Source organism: Bombina bombina, chromosome 5, assembly GCF_027579735.1.
Source record: "Bombina bombina isolate aBomBom1 chromosome 5, aBomBom1.pri, whole genome shotgun sequence".
Lineage (NCBI taxonomy): Eukaryota > Metazoa > Chordata > Amphibia > Anura > Bombinatoridae > Bombina > Bombina bombina.
The window spans coordinates 292862304-292882024 of NC_069503.1; the positions used below are offsets into that span (position 1 = coordinate 292862304).

General features: G+C 37.0%; 1 protein-coding gene across 1 annotated transcript in view; it reads right to left on the reverse strand.

Moving 5' to 3' along the window:
* Positions 1–9181, reverse strand: part of LOC128660283 (sterile alpha motif domain-containing protein 9-like) — a 34828-nt gene extending 25647 nt beyond the window's left edge. Inside the window, exon 1 of the mRNA XM_053714048.1 lies at positions 9068–9181. The gene's annotated coding sequence lies outside the window, so the exon portion shown is untranslated. The remainder of the gene's footprint in view (positions 1–9067) is intronic.
* Between the last annotated feature and the right edge of the window lie 10540 nt (positions 9182–19721).

Consider the following 19721-nt stretch of genomic DNA (forward strand, 5'->3'; position numbering starts at 1 on the left):
CGAAACCGCTTATGGGACAGACTTGAAATTTTGTTTATAGAGTTATCTTATGACTAACATTCAGATTTGTTCAAGAGAAGTTGATACGTCATGTGGTTTGGCAGCCATTTTGAATTGTTCAAAATTGCTTAACGATATATTTAAATTAATAATAAAACAAAAACCGTTTTACAAAAATGCTTTATTTTTGCCATGTTTATTGACATCTACAGTGAGCACTATTGTGCATAATATGGAGGCTGTATATCTTACGATCGGGCAGCCATCTTGGTTTACGTGAAAATTTCGAAAGTCTATTTTCTCTGCAACCGCTTATGTAAGAACTGTGAAATTTGCTGTACAGTCTTATATTGTTACCTAGATTCATAATTGCTCATTAGGAGAGAATCAGTCACATGATGCGGCAGCAATATCGGTTTTATGTTTATCGTAATTATTTGTAATGCAATACTTCCTCTTTTGAGTCAATTGCTCACAAAACACAAATTACTTATGCTAAACTCTTGAAATCAGGTATGCTGGTACAGCCTATTGCAATGCTACATCTCATGCAATATTGAACTCGTAGGTCATAAGGTTACGCAGCCATATTGTTTTTTGCGACAAATTTCGAGAACTGCTTAATAATCTTTAGCTCTGGAACTGCTTATGTTGCAACTTTGAAACTTGCTGTGCTTAGTGATGCTATGACCTAGATTTTCCATTGCTCAACAGAAGTGACTTGGTCACATGATGTAGCAACCATCTTGCATTTTGCGAAAATCTTTAAACATCTTCTTCTCTTAAACTGCTTAGTGCAATAAAGCGCAATTTTGCATGTATGCTCCTTGCAAGGTCCTCTACCGAGATTGTTAAAATTGCGATTTTTCCATAATCAACATGGCTGCTGTGAGACATTAACCTTTTTATCACCATTTAATTGGGTAATTTTGCACTTTATACATTAGGTTTACAATATTTAACAATATTACAGTGTAATAGACACATGATTACACATAGTCATAACCCTTAAAGACAATATTGCAGTTAAAATTTGCATTGCGCAGTCGCCTTCGTGAAATAAAACGTTTGCAAATTTTCATGAAACTTCTGCAAATTGTAGAGCATTAGTATGTGCAATTTGAAAGCCATACATTGCATAGCTTGGCGGCCATTTTGTTTCATATGCGCCATTTTTAAAAACTATAAAAATCTTCTTCTCCGAAACCGCTTATGGGACAGACTTGCAATTTTGTTTATATAGTTATCTTATGACTAACATGAGAGAAGTTGATACGTCATGTGGTTTGGCAGCCATTTTGAATTGTTCAAAATTGCTTAACGATATATTTAAAGTAATAATAAAGCAAAAAACGTTTTACAAAAATGCTTTATTTTTGCCATGTTTAATGACATCTATAGTGAGCACTATTGTGCATAATATAGAGGCTTTATATCTTACGATCGGGGCAGCCATATTGGTTTACGCAAAAATTTTGAAACTGTGTTTTCTTTCCAACCACTTATGTTAAAGTTGTGAAATTTGCTGTATAACCATATATTGTTACCTAGAGTTACATTTGTTCATGTTGAAAGTATAGGTCATATGGTGTGGCAGCCATTTTAAAAAAACGCACACATTTCGAAAATGTGTTTTTGTTCCAAATGCTTATGTTAGAACTGTAAACAGTTGTTGTATAGCTTTATTTTGTGACATAACTACTTATATGGCATTGCAAAAATGATGCGCTGGCCACCTCTATTGCTGCTTGCAGCTATATTTTTTATTATATTCTTCACTTATTTCCTCAGATAACGCAAATGGCCACTTTTGGACCAGGGAAAACAAATGTAGCATGGAGGAAAAATAGCATATGGAGTGGTCGCTTATGGACCTGAATATGTAATGGAAGGAGTAAATTAGCAACTGAAGTTTTTAGCTTCAAAAATATGAGGGGGGAGGAAATTCAGAGGCTAAGCACCGCTATTCAAATATGGGGGAGTATGGAGGGGCGGAGCCATATGAGAGGGCGACAGGAGGAATGTAGTGAGACCTCTAAGATAGTTACTGGAGAATTAGGAGTAAATCAAAGAGTCAACATAGAACATATGATATTTGGCATCTAGAAATACAAGGGCACATAAGAGAAATTATACAGTCAGGTGGTTATTACCATACATGCAGGCTGTTGGCTGGAGGGATCATGGAATATACTACTGAGGGGGGTCTATAACTTATAGAAAATATGGAATGAGGTGAGCATTATACTGGCTTCTAAACCCCTAGGTACTAGGTATCAATGCCAGAGTGAAGTTGAAGAATGGCTATGATATTAGCACAGCCAAATGAGTAGTATTTTCTAGAGCCTAGGCCATATGCGGCACCTGACTGAACATTACATTTATATTGGGTGTAGAAGCACTTTGGTTAATGTAATTTAGTATTTTTTATTTTTTTTTAGTAGTGTTAGTTTTTTTTAATGAGTAATTTAATTTATTTAATCTGTAGTTATTTTAGTCTAATAGTTATGTCAGGTTAATTTATAGTTTAAACTTAGTTTTTTTTTATTTCACAGGTAGGTTTTTATTTATTTTAAGATAGGGATCTTGTAATTTTAATGTAAAGTTAGGGGGTTGTTAGGTTTAAGGGTTAATAGCTTTATTTAGTTTTTGGTGATGTGGGGGGCTGGCGGTTTAGGGGTTTATAGGTTTATTTAGTGGTAGTGATGTGGGAGGCCAGAGGTTTAGGGGTTAATAACTTTATTTAGTGGCGACGATGTCGGGGAGCGGCGGAATAGGGGTTAATATCTTTATTATAGTGTGGGCGATGTTGGGGTGCGGAGTAATAGGGGTTAATAACTTTATCATAGTGGCGGCGATATCGGGAGCGGCAGATTAGGGGTTAATAGATTTATTTTGGTGGTGGCGATGTCGGGGGTGGCAGATTAGGGGTTAATAAGTTTATTTAGGTGTCCGCGATGTCGGGGGCAGCAGATTAGGGGTGTTTAGACGTGGTGTTTATGTTAGGGTGTTTAAACTTAAACTTAACTTTTTTTTCCCCATAGACATCAATGGGGTTGCGTTACGGAGCTTTTAATTCCGCGATCGCAGGTGTTAGGTTTTTTTTCTAACACTTTCTCCCCATTGATGTCTATAGGGAAAGCGTGCTTGAGCACGTCAAAGCAGCGCTTGTATTTTGTGCGGTATGGAGCTCATCACCACCATATCGCACGCACAAGGTGGCTTTTTCAAAACTCGTAATGGCAGCACTATGGAGGGTGAAATAACGCAACATTCGTTTGTCACCCTCTATAGCGCAAAACTTGTAATCTAGGTTGGCTGGGACGGTTCTTTAACATATTTGCATATATTACAGCTGGCTATAACTTTTTGACCAAAGACTGGCAAATAAGCATGCATGCTAAGCTATTAACCCTGAATATGTTGTGGCGGTAGAGAGTTTAAAAGCTTAGGGGACTTATTGCGTTGGGGGTTCTGATGGTATAGAGGTTAAGTAGTGTAGGGGGTGTTTGCAGTGTGCTATTCACAGTATAGGAGTTAAGTGGTGACTGTGTAGGGGATGTTTGCAGTGGGCTATTATTGGTGTTTGCAGTGGGCTATTGGTGGTATAGGGGTTAAGTAGTGTAGGGGGTGTTTGCCATTTGCTGTTGGCAGTATAGGGGTTAAGTGGTGTAGGGGATGTTTGCGGTGGGCTATTGGCGGTATAGGGGTTAAGTAGTGCAGGAGTGTTTGCATTGGGCTATTGGTCGGTATAGGGGTTAAGTAGTGTAGGGGCATTTGTGGTGGGCTACTAGTGGTATAGGGATTAAGTAGTGCAGGGGTGTTTCCGGTGGGCTATTGGCAGTATAGGGGTTAAATAGTGTAGGAGGCATTTGCGATGGGCTATTGGTGGTTTAGGGGTTAATAGATTAGGAAGTTTATTACGATGGGCTATTGGTGGTTTAGGGGTTAGTTAGTGCAGGGTTAGTTTCCGCTGGTTGGTTATTGTGGTTTATGGCTAGATAGATATAGTTATTAGGTTTGTGCTATTTTTTTAAAAGGGAACCTTTGCTTTAGATCACTAATGTCAGTTCTGATGCTGTTTGGAATATTTTACCAGAATCAGCACCCAATGTGATGTATAGTAAAACGCCCCTTTTTAATAGTAATGTCGGCACTTTTGAATATTTCACTAGCATTCTCAACATCACATTGGATCCCTTTTGAACATATCGCTGACTTGCAGCACTTCATTGGGGCCTCAGTCTGATGATGGGGTGAGATGCTTCAAATGTGAGAGAGAGTGCCAGCTGTGTTTTGGTCATATATATATATATTCCTATAACTGTCTAAATATGTGTATGTAAATGTATGTATATACGTGTATACATGTGTGTATACAGTGTATATATATATATATATATATATATATATATACAAATGCACAATAAAACAGCACTTGCTTCAAATTATCGGGGAAAATTCAAAGATTGTTTACAATTCCCTGCACACTGTACCATGTGAAAGCCATCAGCCAAATATAGACTCATATACGTGCAAAGACAAGAAAAGACAGAAGCGCCACATGGCCCAATATTGTTTGGTCCAAAAACAACTTGATATATGAGGGAGTGAACTCACATTTATAGAAGCACCTCAATCAGTGCTAAGGAGACAGTCTGGGATTTATAACAGTCACCCAGAAGACCAACAGCCGGTAATGATTTGATGTCTGTGTCAGAAAGATAAGAAGAAACACAGGTGCCTATATGGCCTAGTATTGTTTTAACACGGGTATATCAATTTCAAAAGAAAGGAGTGGTACTCACAATAGTTGTAGCATCTCCCTTGATGCTATAGAGGCAGGATGGGATCAATGCAGTCACCCACCAGACTTATTCAAAGGCCAGCTGGACACAGATGGAACTCCAAAGGGACCAATGGTCAGGATAGACCCAGGAAACACCAATGGTCAGGATAAACCCAGAAATGGTTCCTTCTCAACCAGAGGGATAAAAGTAGCAGTAAAGATGGTAGCAAGTGTTCAAGATAAAAAATTGTTTTATTAAAATAATAAAAACAAAGCGACGCGTTTCTCAGCATTAAGCTGTTTCATCAGGCGTCATATACGTGCACACTGTGATCTCTTGCACATGCTCAATAGGAGCTGGTGCCTCAGAATGAGGCACAAATTGATAATGAAAGTAAATTTGAAAGTTGTTTAACTGCACATGATGACACGTGGTCATCATCCACACAAGGGGGCGATTCATCAAGCTCCTTATGGAGCTTGATGCAGCTGTTTCCGCGCAAGCCTTCAGGCTTGCCGAAAACAGGAGTTAAGGCGGACAGCAATCTGCCCGATCGTATACGATCGGGTTGATTGACACCCCCTGCTAGCAGCATTGTATAAGCAGTTCACAAGAGCTGATTGTGCAATGATAAATGCAGACAGCGTATGCTGTCGGCATTTATCAATGTCTGGCGGACATTATCCACTACAGCGGATCATGTCCACCAGACACTTGATAAATCGGCCCCATAGAGTTAAGTGTGGATGACATCAACTTGTGGTCATTCTGGGAAACCGCTTTCAGAGCTCATTGTAGCCCCTCCCCTGCACTTACCCCCAAGTCCCTTGTGGTCTCGTTGCTCGGAATTGCTAGGGGAATCCAGGCCACCACGCCCATGAAACTTCACAAGGCCCTGGAATCCAGGAAGGGGAAGTGCAGCTCTATAGGACTTAAGGGAGCTGGATTGGGTTTAACTATTTAAACAGTAAAAATAGTGACAGCACCACAGGTATCATTCAGGTGAAAGGTTTTATAGGAGAACCTCAAGACCACAGGTACATGCGATGTTTCGGACCTACATGGTCCTTAATTCTGCATGATTAAGGACCATGTAGGTCCAAAATGTCGCATGTACCTGTGGTCTTGAGGTTCTCCTATTAAACCTTTCACCTGAATAATACCTGTGGTGCTGTCACTATTTTTACTGTTTAAGTTACATTGCTGGGGGAACAGATACTCCTTGTGACTTGCACACTTACAGAATTGAGAGAAATTGGTGCTGGGCTCTTTTGGCTTTGTTTAACTATTTAGTCCCATCAATCCTGGCTCCCTTAAAGGGCGAGACGACACTAAAATTGTTATTGTTTAAAAAGATAGATAATGCCTTTACTACCCATTCCCCAGCTTTGCACAACCAACATTGTTATATTAATATACTTTATAACATTTAAACCTCTAAATGTCTGCCTGTTTCAAAGGCTCTATTGACAGCTTCTTAATCACATGCTTTTGTATTTGCTTTTCACAACAGGAGACTGATATTTCATGTGGGCCATATAGATAACATTGTGTTGACACCCAAGGAGTTATTTAAGATTTAGCACAACATAGTACTAAATGCAAGTCAATAGATAATAAATAAAAAAGTCATGTGATCAGGGGGCTGTCAGAAGATGCTTAGATACAAGGTAATCACAGAGGTAAAAAGTATATTAATATCACAGTGTTGGTTATGCAAAACTGGGAAATGGGTAATAAAGGGATTATCTATCTTTTAAAACAATAAAAATATAATGTAGACTGTCCCTTTAAATCCTAGAAGAACCCAAGACCCACCATTTGAAAGGAAATCATCTGCTCTTTCAAATGGTGTAGATATATAAAAAATAAAATAAAAACATTCTACTCTCCCCCAAATAATTTGCAGTCCTAGAAACCCCCATGACCCATTGTTTTAACACAAAAGAGAAGGTTTGAGATAGGGAAAACCTTTACTTAAAAAATATTTCAAAAGGTACTACTACTACTAACCACTACCGTACTGGTATCCCTTGTTTTAACACCCAGAAGGCTCTCTTTAAAATAAAGCTACTATACAGTTTTTTATACCGTGGTAACAGTTATCACCTGGCGTGTATAAATGTGCACATCAAAGTTATATACATATACCCAATTTTATTTTTATTATTTGTAAAAAAACAACAACTTCTTGTTACAACAGAGTTTAGGGTAAAAACACACTATTTTTTTATAACCTTTATTAACCCTTTAAGGACACAGCTTTCAGTTTGCTCAATTGTTTTATGACGGAAAAATTCCGTCATATGTCCTTAAGAGGTTAAAGTGTTAATAAAAATAAACATTTTGTTGTTGAGTTCTTACGTGTCATGATAGGTAAATAAAATAATGGCGTAGTGTGAATCTGCTGGGTCTGCTGAAAAAACAGCATGACAAATATCCTACAGTGAGGATTAATTGTGAGCAGCATTTAAAACCCCCAAAGCAGCTCTGTACAGGGGTGAAAATGGCTCAGCAGTTTAAGGGTTAAAATTGCATGCTCTGTCTGAACATAACAGTTTCATTTTGACTTTAGTGTCACTTAAAGGGTTTTTTTTTATTTTGTAGCTTTTAAAAGAACATTTTTAAATAAGCAAATATTTTTGTAAATCAGATGTTCCTTTACTGAGAATGTTTGTTTTTATGCCTATTAGATGTGTCTCTGTCCACCAATAAAGCATACATAGTTCTGCTTATGAGCCTTTGAACAAAGCAGACATCCCAACTCTCACGGAAGTTCCGGGAGTCGCACGCATTTTAATAGCAGCTCCCTGACGCCCGGAGATTATATACAATAACCCAAAAATCGAGCGAGAGAGAGTTCAATGGTCATTTATAATGGTAGACGTCCTCTGGAGAAACAGAGAGAGCGAGTGACAGACGTGGTGAGAGTGTGACACAGTGCATGTCCTGATTGGTCACTCTTTGTGCTAACTAACAGTTTTCTCGGTAGGGGGCTTTACAGTCGACCTCTCACTGTCTCTCTCCAGTTCATCCATCAGTTCAGTTCAGTTTAGTGTCTGCAGCACCATGGCAGAGTCCCCATGGTGGGTTAAATGGCTATAAAAGACATGTTGAGGTGAGTTTAATAGGTGTCATTTGTCCATGGCGGGGGGGGGGGGCAGTAGCTGGTGTAACCCCTCCCTGAAATTAGTTTTGCAGCTAGGGATATCTGACAATGGGTCTTTAAGGCCCAGCTGTATACATAGATGCACTCCCTGTTAGTTTCAAACTTAACCTTTTCAATGCAAAAAATATTTAAGATGTTTAAGTAGTGACAGATATTACATACAGAGCCTACTATTCTTTTTAACAACACGGGTGCTACTTATTTATTATAGACGCTGTAACAAAACACTAACCAATAATCATTTAATTTCTTCATTTTGCACCTATGATTTAGCATTACAGTATGATAGCTAATGTAAAGTATGTATGTGACACCAGTGGTTTCTCAAGAAATTATATGGGGAGGGCACTTTCAGGTGTACCAACGGTAATTTGTGATGGGCGGGACTAGGTGGGACATAGGTGGCATTGGGATGCATTGGGATAGGCCTGACAGAGTGGTGGGGGAAAGCAAGGGATTTCCACAATGGGGGGGAGGGGCATCAATAACTAACTTCTGGTTTTCTAAATATAGATATATAATTAGTTACATTTCGATTATTTTGACCTAAAAGTCAAATCACTGGATTAAAGGAAATTACAAAAACAAAACCTACGGGACAAATTTGTGTCAGATGATGACAATCTGATTTGAAAAGAAAATATCAGTCAATTTCTGCATTTAAAAGTTCTAACCATTTGTAAAAATGCAATTGACAAATAACACTTGAAATCTACATCAGATTAACAATACTAAGCAGAAAAAGTTACAGATGATGTTCATGTGTTTATAGCCCCGAATACATAAAAATGCAGCAAATTATTATTTTATATGATTATTAATTTGGCCATCTGTTTTTTTCACTTTCATATAATATAACATTTTTTTTTTTGTAATTTGCAGGAAAGAAAATATTTATCTTGAGAGAAAATTGTGTTTAATGCAAAGAAATGATAAAAAAAAAATCACTTTAATGCACAAGACTATAACTTTTTTCCCCCGCACATTTGGGTGGGTCTGTTTTTAGAGAAAGAAATTCAAGCTGTTTTCCCATTGTTTAAAAGACAGCAGAATAGTACTGCATAAGTGTTAACGGAAAGCAGAATATAACGTCTATATCACTACTTACCTTTTAATTAAGTTTACATTCCTTGGGAGTGTTCTCCATTAAGAGTTTTCGTACAGATATTTACTGCATTCTGTTCATTGTACATTCAGCAACAGGCACTGAGGAGGTCTGAATAGAAACAGGAAGTGTGAGAGCAAAAAAACTTTTATGGACGGCATTATACAGTGGTATTGCTTAAAGAGATATTATACAGTAAATACCTGCTAAACATAATGATTTATTCAAAGCAAAGATTAGCCTTAGAGTAAAAGAAAGATGTATTATTGTTTTACATTAATATTATTTAAGTATTGAAAATGTAAGTTTAAAGGTTTGCTTTGCATAAAATATTTATTTTCTATAAAATAATAAAAAGACTGTGTGGAAACCCTGTGAGAGAATTATTTTAACAACCTTATGTTTTACACAGCATTCTTTAAAAAAATAGTTTTTATTCCCTGTTTAATTTTTAATTGTTCCTAATTGTCCTCAGGGGGAAAAAATAGATAAGAGGGAAACATGATGGCACCCATTTCTTCATATAAACTCAGTAGAATTTAGAAAACTAACAATTACAGGAGAAAGTGACAAAATAAATAATAAAAATATATTGCAATTTTTTTCTATATACCTCCCAACTGTCCTGATTTTCATGGGACAGTGCCAATTTTAGGGGTCTGTCCCCCTGTCCCGGGTTGCTAGCCATCTGTCCCGATTTGCCCCATGCATTAAATTTTTTTTTTATTTTTTTTAAATTCTATTGGGCCCATACTCAGAAGCAGCTGGCTTTGCTGTTAGATTCCCTGTGGAAAAGGAATGGTGTGTGGGTTAAGCAGGAGTAAGAAGGCTGTATACACACTCTGACCACAGGTAATGGTGACCTCTCTAACCTACCTCTGGTAGTGATGATGTCTAACCCCTGATGATAATACTAGCATGCCTTCAGTTTTATACAATGAGAAGTGCTAATTCCAGGGTAACGAACAGTGGCAGCCGCAGACTGCCAGCTAATGTGCTTGCCAACCCCAGGACCCCATACAATGAATTACAGATACCCATATATGATATAGTGTGTGTGTCTATCTGTATCCATAACTCTGTGTGTGTGTATCTGTATGTATAAGTTTATGCTATGTAGTGTGTGTGTGTCTGCATGTATAAATGTAAGCTATGTAGTGTGTGTATGTGTATCTGCATGTATAAGTGTGTATCTGCATGTATAAGTGTATGCTATGTAGTGTGTGTGTGTCTGCATGTATAAGTGTATACTATGTAGTGTCTGTGTATCTGCATGTATAAGTGTATGCTGCATGTATAAGTGTATGCTATGTAATGTGTGTGTGTGTGTGTATCTGCATGTATAAGTGTATACTATGTAGTGTCTGTGTATCTGCCTGTATATGTGTATGCTATGTAGTGTGTGTGTATATGTGCATGTGTAAGTGTATGCTATGTAGTGTGTGTGTATCTGCATGTATAAGTGTATGCTATGTAGTGTGTGTGTATCTGCATGTGTAAGTGTATGCTATGTAGTGTGCTACTGTGCATTTTTGCTGACTTTAAGGGCCAGAATCTAGAATATTAATGGGGAATGCAGAGAGCAGTTTTAAAGAATTTATTATTAAATGTCCAATTAAGATAAAAATATTTAGCAATGTCTCTGCAAAGGTTAATTAAATACATAGCTCACATAGCCATACTACTGGTTTGAGCTTGTGTTTGATTTGCTGCCTAAGTGTATTAAAATACATGACTTTATTTAGAATTGTATTTAAATTACTTTGGTCTTATGATTTTTTTAAGCCCCGTCCACCACATTTCAATTTTTTTTGCCGCGGGGGGGTCCCTCTTTTGAATTTTGAAATGTTGGGAGGTATGCTACCCATAACTATACACTTTATATTACAATAGCATACTCTTTAATATCCCTTTAACTTGCCTTTAATTATGACTCCTGAAGAGACACAATACTCATATGTTTTCTCTGTTCTATGAAAAAGAGAATGTTTCAAAAATGTATTACGCCCCCCCCCTCCTTTTTATTTATAAAAAACAGATACTCCTATGCTGAATAAACCAACTTTTTTTCTGTGGCTGTTGTCCATGTCAGCCAGTGAGGAGTAAAGTCCCAGGACTCAGTTGCACATAATCATGTTCTTCCTGTTAGCTTCAGCTTAAATTTAAGCAGCTCTTACTTAACCCTTTTTACCCCAAAATTATTTTAGAACATATTCAACATCTGTTTCATGTAGATGTAAAAATACGACAGAGTAATATGGCTCTTTAGGGGTTTCTTTTCTCATTTGATGTGGGCAATTAGAGTCAGCTATAAATAAGCACTTTCATATTGCAAGCAATCGCTGTTCAAAATGGAAGAGGGAGATTTAGAAAAATAAATTATGACTAAAGCTTTTGTACATATTCCAGTAACTAAATTACTAGGAGAGATTAGAAAATTGGTTTTGATAAGTGACCCTATAAGATTGTGGCAGAAATATTGTAAGTATATGCAACTTGATAGTACAATTTCATATTGGTTACCTATTTAATAATCCAGATGTCCCGGATGATAAACACTCTACAGCTTTTAATAATTGGCAGGATAAAGATATTGTATATATTCACCAATTGATAAGTAGATACATTGTTTGAAGAATTAAAGCAGGGATTTAAATGTAAGAATAAAACATTCTGGGCTAGATTACGTTTGGAGCGCAAATGTTTGCCAACACACGATAAGGGGTATATCGTGAGGGTTTGCACTCCTTGGGCTTACCGCTCGTATTATGAGTTTAAAAGTAAACGCGATCTTGTGAGCACAATCGCAATTTACGCTAGAATCATTACTGTGACTTCAGATCTATGGTTAAATGTTTCACAAAAATAAAAAGTGTCACAAAACACATCAAAAATACATTACAAATTATAGTTACATTCATAATAACACTATCTAATAAAAATGATTACCAAAAAAAATATTGTACACAAAAGTTGTAAAGGCTCATAGATATAGAAACATAGAATTTGACGGTAGATAAGATCCAAAAAGGCCCATCAAGGCTACCCATATTACATGTTATGTTTTCCTTAGGATAGCCTTATGCATGTCCCAGGCATTTTTGAATTCCTTTATAGCCTTTGTGTTTTATATGAGATCTCAGGCAGGCAATTGGATTTAACATATATACATATACATATTTAGGCCTCTATTTAACAAAGTCTGGCGGACCTCGCTGAATACGGAGAGCAATACGCTCTCTGTATTCAGCATTGCACCAGCAGCTCACAAGAGCTGCTGGTGCAACGCCGCCCCCTGCAGACTCGCGGCCGATTGGCCGCCAGCAGGGGGGTGTCAATCAACCCGATCATACTCGATGTTGAATTGTGACGATTCCTGTCCGCCTGCTCTGAGCAGGCGGACAGGGTTATGGAGCAGAGGTCTTTGTGACCGCTGCTTCATAACTGCTGTTTCTGGTGAGCCTGCAGGCTCGCCAGAAACGCGAGGCATCCATTCGGAGCTTGATAGATTGGCCCCTTAATGTGTGTATATATATATGTGTGTATATATATATATTTACAGTCATATATACTGTAAATATATAAACACTTACATATATATGTATACATATATACAGTGGGTATTGAAAAGAATCACCCCCCCTTGAAAATAATCACATTTTAACATGTTATTGCTTTGCAGCCTGAAATAAAGACAGACACAGTTTTTGTTTATCCAGTTGTAATTACTCAGTGCAACTTATAACATCCAAGTCACAGATATAACACCAACATGTCATGCAAAAATAAAGACAATTCAAAAACAGAATCACTGAGTTGGAAAAAGGATCACCCCCTCTTAAAATTACTTATAAACTCAATCAGGTGTAGCTAATCACCTTCTCAACGGCACACAGAAAGCCATTTGATCCTCAACTGTGATCAGCTGTGGGTATATTGATTAGCTCAGCATGAAAAAAACTTTCCTGGAGCATATCAGTCCCTGGTAGTGCAAATAAAGCAAACAATCAGCTATGGGTGGCAAGGTACTGTCAAAAGATCTCCGGGATAAAGTTGTGGACAGGCACAAGTCAGGAGATGGATACAAGAAAATATAGGTATTTAAAAGATGATGAATCTTTATAAAAATGGCTACTCTTTTATTATCCCTGTGGTACAAGGTTTTATTTATAGATATAGAACATAATGTCTTAGAAGACATTACATACAGATGGAATTTCATTATTGGAATTTCAACTAGTGTAGATTAAATTAAATCTATTTTTAAAAGGGTGGATAAAATAATTATTCTCTTGGAGAAAATCATATATATGTATATTCTATCAGTCCTTTATTACTTCCATAATCATAAGTAAATTCAAAGTGAGGGAACCATAACTATGTAAAAAAAATCTGAAAAAAATAGGCTCACTATTTACATCTTTTTTTTTAAATTATCAGATTAAAACATTTTGGAACAAGATTAATGAATGGCTAAAAAAATAATAAATATGTAAACTCAGAGCGAAATAGGAATAGGTTTACAGGAGGAGATTCTTTTCCTGACTGATAGTAACAAATGGGGATCTGACACTATTTATTAATACGGTTATTCCGGCAGGGAGAAATTTAATTTTTAAAAATTGGAAATCAAAATTAGCACCCAGTTTGAAAAATCTGGTGAATTTAATTAATTTACATATGATTACGGAGCAATTTGGTATCCAATTCCAATCTGATAAAATTTTTATAGAAAATTTAAACAAAAATGGGGACTATATATTTCAACCTTGGATCAAGAAGTCCAAGGTCAAATATTGGATCAATTATAAGAAATTTTGAAACGAGGGGAGGAGATTGGGGAGAGAGGAGGGGTAGAAGTGTTTTTTTTTCTGAATGGAAAGAAAGGAATGATGAGGTTTTGTTTTATTTATTTTTTACTTTAGATATTATATTCCTTATTTTTATCTGATTTTTGTGATGCATAATGATTTTTGTGTTTCATGTGTAATAAATTATGAGCATTACAAAGTATTCTCACTATGGCCCTGATAATCAAAAGTGCTGCAAGGTGGAAATATATTCAAAGGGATCCGACGCAATGTCAAGAATGCAGACAAAATATTCATAAGTGCCGACATTACGGTTTAAAGGAAGCATCGCTGAGAGGCATTTTACTATACATCACAATGGGTGACTATGCTGGCAAATTATTCCGACATTGGTGATGTAAAGTAAAGGATCCCTTTTACATATATAGCACCAAGCCTAATAAATATACATATGTACCCCTAAACCGACATAACCCACCACCACAAACTAACCCTACAGTAACTAATCCTTAAACCGCCAATGGCCCACTGCAATAAACTTCCTAACCTATTAACCCCTAAACCGCCAATAGCCCACCACAATAAACTTCCTAACCTATTAACCCCTATACCACCAATATCCCACCACAATAAACTTCCTAACCTATTAACTCAAATACCGCCGATAGCCCACTGCAATAAACTCCTTAAACTATTAAACTCTAAACCACAAGTAGCCCACCGAAATAAACTTCCTAACCTATTAACCCCTATACCACTAATAGCCCACTGCAATAAACGTTCTAACCTATTAACTCCTATATAGCCAATAGCCCACTGCAATAAACTTCCTAACCTATTAACCCCTATACCGCCATAACCCCCCACTGCAAACTACCCCTACACTACTTAACTGCTATACCATCATAACCCCAATACAAACACCCCATAACCTATTAACCCTTAACTGCCACAACCCCCCAAAAGCAAACACCCCCTAACCTATTAACTCCTAAACTGCCCCAACCCTCAATGGAAACACCCCTTAACTTATTAAGCCCTAAACCACCACAACCCCCCAATGCAAACGCACCCCTAACCTATTAACCCTAAACCATCATAACCCCTCAAAGCAAACACCCCTTAACCTATAAACCCCTAAAGCACCACAGCCCCCAATGCAAACTAGCTCTACACTACTTAACTACTTAACAGCTAACCCCACCAAGACCCCCCCAAGACCCATAACATAACACCCCCTAAGTTGCACAAAATAACAAACACTAACATAACAAGAAATAAAAAAACACATTACAAAAAAAGGCACTACCAAAAATAAAACCCCCAAGTTATGCCTATCCTAAATCTAAAGTCCCCCAAAACACCCCAAAATAAAAAACCCTATACTAACACTAAAAGTCACTATAGCATTAGACCTTAGAAGGGCTCTTTGTAGGGCATTGACCTAAAAATTATGTAGCTCTTTTTCTAAAAAAATAAAAATAATGCATCCCCATTCTACAATAAAAAATAATAATAAAAAAAGCCTGTCTAAAAAAAAACCTACTCTAAAAATTGCACTGAATAGGGCATTTGGTAGGGCACTGCCTTAAAGTATTTTCAGCTCTTTTGCTCATTAAAAAACCCTATTCTTAAAACAAACCTAAAAAATTGCCATGAAAAGGGCATTTGGTTGGGCATTGCCCATAGAAAGGCATTTGGAACATAGATCTTGTGCCCAATAAAACAAAAGACCTATACTAAATTAATTCTAAGTTTAAAAAAATAAACTATCCTAAAAAAGATGCCCTGAGAAAGGCATTTTGTTTGACATTGCCCTGATAAGGGGATTTGGTACGGCCTTGCTCAAATGTCTAACCCTCTTCTATAAAGAAACAATCTAAAAAAAATCCCTAACCTTAAAAAATATGTATTTAAAAAAAAAAAGATTGCCCTAAGAAGGGCATTTTGTAGGGCATTGCGCTAAAATTATTTCTCTTTTGGGCTAAAAGAACAATATATCACCCATACTCCGGCTTCTACGTGATCAGCTCCAGTGGTTCTCCTCTTCTTTCTTCATTGCAGCGGTCCTCCAAGGTGGTCCTCTTCATCTCCATGCCGGCGGCCCTCTTCTTCCAGCTGATTCTTCTTTTTTATTATCTTTTTATCTTCTTGCAGACCTCCTGTTCATGCAGTCACTGCCACACACTGAAGCTTGAATGTGAGTTCCCCCTTATATAAGGGTGACCTTGCATTTCTGTTGGCTGGTTTTTTAATTCTTAGTCCAATCAACCAATAGAAAAATCTTTCATTCTATTGGTTCTATTGGTTGATTGGACTAAGAATTCAAGGGTAATGCTAACCAAATGCACTTTTTAAGGGCATCTTTTTTTTTTTATCATATGTTTTTTAGTATAGGGCTTCTTTTTTTTTTTAATCATATGTTGACTTTAGGGCTCTGTCCTAACAAATGCCCTTGTAAAGGCAATGCCCAACCAAATGCCCTTTTCAGAGCCATCTTTTTTTAGGACATGATTTTTTTTCTTTTTAGCCTTTTTTTTGGGGGGGGGGGGGTCTTTAATTGTAGAATGGGGTTGTATCTTTTTAAGAGAGAGAGCAAAATCACCCTAGGGCAATTCCCTAGAAAAAGACCTTCAAAGGGTTAATGCTATAGTAACTTTTAGTGTTAGTATAGTTTTTTTTGTTTAGGGGGGGATTTTTTAATGAGGACTTAAAGTGAATGTAAATTTTGATGCTAAAGTGCCCGGCTTTTCAAACTTCGATTAAAAACAGGGGCACTTTAATTCATCAAAATTTACATTTCCCTCCTGTTGTGAAAAAAAACTTACCTTTTAATCTTGACAGCAGCTCCAGCTTCCTCCACCCGTTTCAAAGCCTCTTCCTGGGTCTAAAATGAGGCATCCGTCTTCCTCCAATCACAGCATTGAATCAGACACTGATTCCCCCGGGGGGAAGCTGTGATTGGAGGATGACCTATCAATCATTTCTGACATCAGAAATGGCTTGTGAGACCAGAGGAAGCTGGAGCTGCTGTGAAGTTTAAAAGGAAAGTATTTTTTCACAACAGGAGTGAAATGTAAATTTTGATGAATTAAAGTGCCCCTGTTTTTAATCAAAGTTTTAAAAACTGGGCACTTTAGCATCAAAATTTTGATGCTAAAGTGCCCAGTTTTTAAAACTTTGATTAAAAACAGGGGCACTTTAATTCATCAAAATTTACATTTCACTCCTGTTGTGAAAAAATACTTTCCTTTTAAACTTCACAGCAGCTCCAGCTTCCCACCCAGTAATTTTAGTGTTAGTTTTTGTTAGGACACTACTCGTAATCTAGCCCTATGAGTTTAAAATGAATATCTATGAATTTTTTGCAGTTTTTAGGTCTTCATGTAAAAAGTTTATAACCAGCCAATTATTATTATTATAATTTATCTCTAGAGCACCAAGTAACCTTTTTTTAAGAGGCAAATTATAAATCAGATAAATGGGTAGCTAACCTACCAAAAGTTGCCAACTGTTGTGGATCACCTTACATGATGGTGATCTACAGCACAGCTTGGTTCTTAAGTTTACATGCTAAGAGGATACAAGAGACTCATGAAAGAAGTAGAGGATCTGGGGTAAGAGAAGTTTAGTATAGATTACCTTCTCTGCCAATTAGGGACAGTTATAAATAGGTCACTAGAGTGTGCAGCCAATGCAGTCGTTTTTTATTTTGAGAACCTGGCAACACTTTCCAGCTTTTCAGCAGCACTTTGATTTGAAGCCTGCTTTACATGCAGGAGTGTACTGCTTCCGCCACAAGCACTTAAGCTGCCGTTGCAGCAGGAGACAAGTAAACATTTGAACATTTTTGTAAAAAGTGACTTTTTGCACAGTTTGTGGATACATAAGCGATACTGTTTTGTGGTTCACTATGTTTATTATTTAGTTACCTACGTGACATGAATTTCGCTCTGTAAATGTTGTGCTACTTTGTTTCTTTTGTATATGGCTGTACCCTGTATAAAACCTTATTGTTGAGAGGATTTTTAATTATGTATTTATTGTCCATTGAGACAGACAGACAGACAGGTTAGAGCTCCTATTGAAAAATTGTGTTCCTTTTAATTTAAGGCAATATATTTATTCTACACACAGTGTATACGCATGTTCAGCACATGTACAGTTCTATATAATACATATCATGCAACATTTTTTAAGTATACTTTTAAAACATTAAGAAAAATTAGTAACTGGCATGCCCTGGAGTCAAACCTGGGTCCTCAGCTTGTTAGGCTTTTGCTTTACCTGTGCACAACTTGAAGACTTTAGCTTTAGGCTTCTTGTTGCTATTCTTTCTCTGTTTTTACTACTTTACTACTAGCTGCAGGTCATCAAAAATCACCCACAGACTATATTAACCCAGCCCTTCCTCTAGCCCTTGTCTGTTTATTGAGCTTGCCTTTGGATGTGTTTGTGCCGAATTCTTTGTACCTTCTGTGAATGACCAAACACTATCATTAAGGCCCCTCAATAGCCCTGCTCCCCTCTATATCTCTGACCTTGCCTCCAGATGCCCTCCCTCCTATCCCCTTTGCTCTGCTCATGGCCTCCTTCTCGGCTCCTCTCCTTTCACCTCCTCATATTCCCATCTACAAGACTTCTGCAGAATGGCCCCAATCTTGTGAAACTCTCTACCTCGCTCCACAAGTCTCACCCCTAGTTTTCAAATTTCCAAGTTAAAGACTCTACTGTTCAAGGATGCATACAGTACATGCTAAACTTTTTTTTACCTCAGTCCCTCTGCTTCTTTTCATATCCTATTGAAGCCCCTTAGCATGTAAGCCTATGCGTCCAGCTGTCCTGTAGATCATCTCACCTTCATGTAAGGTGATTATCAACAGTTGGCAAGACTTGGCAGTGCCCTCTACCCATTACTTACTTATAAACACTACCTTTGCATATTATATCTATGTTTATAGTACGGCAGAATCAGTTGGTGCTCTCCAAATACATGACAATAACCTGCCAATGCTGAATTACTATATAAAAACAGGTGGCTAACAGATATGAAAGATTCCAGTTTATAAGCCAAGAGCGTTCTCTTTTTCTCAACTCAGGATATGACTGTCCTGTAGATCTCTCTCATAGTAGTGATCCACATAGGAAGCCAATATTCAGGAATATACTTCATAATAAAGGTCCATAAACTGTATGCGAAACTAAAGAAAATAAATATGCTAGTCAAACACTGAGTATATAAATCTTGAATTTAAACCAACCAAACATCAATATATAAAGGTTATAGCTGATATGTGTATTGTTGTTAATTTATAAACTAGTAATTGTGTATCCAGGCTGCTGGCTTTTCCTATTGCAGTTTATAGATGCTTCTGTCAGACTCGTCTTTCTTACACAACTCTCCTCTCATGTCAAATCTGCTGCATCTGTCAGCCCCTCCACTAGACTTTCTTGGCCTCAAAAGGACATAAAACACATATCTTCTTTCATGATTCAGATAGAACATACAATTTTAAACAACATTCTAATTTACTTCTATTATCAAATTTTCTTAGTTTTCTTGGAGCAGTGTTGCAACAATGTTATACATTAGAAAGAGCACTAGGTGGCAACACTATTTCCTGCCATATAGTGCTCCAGACATGTGCACGCTACTTATCTAGATATCTCTTCAACAAATAATAAGATGAGAACAAAGCACATGTGAAAATAGTATTAAATCAGAAACTTTTATAAAATTGTATTGTCTAAATCATGAAAGAAAAAAGTGCATGTCCCTTTAAAAATAAAATTTATAATCAAGATTTAGGAAAGTATGTGATAAACTTTTGAAAAAAAAAAATCTT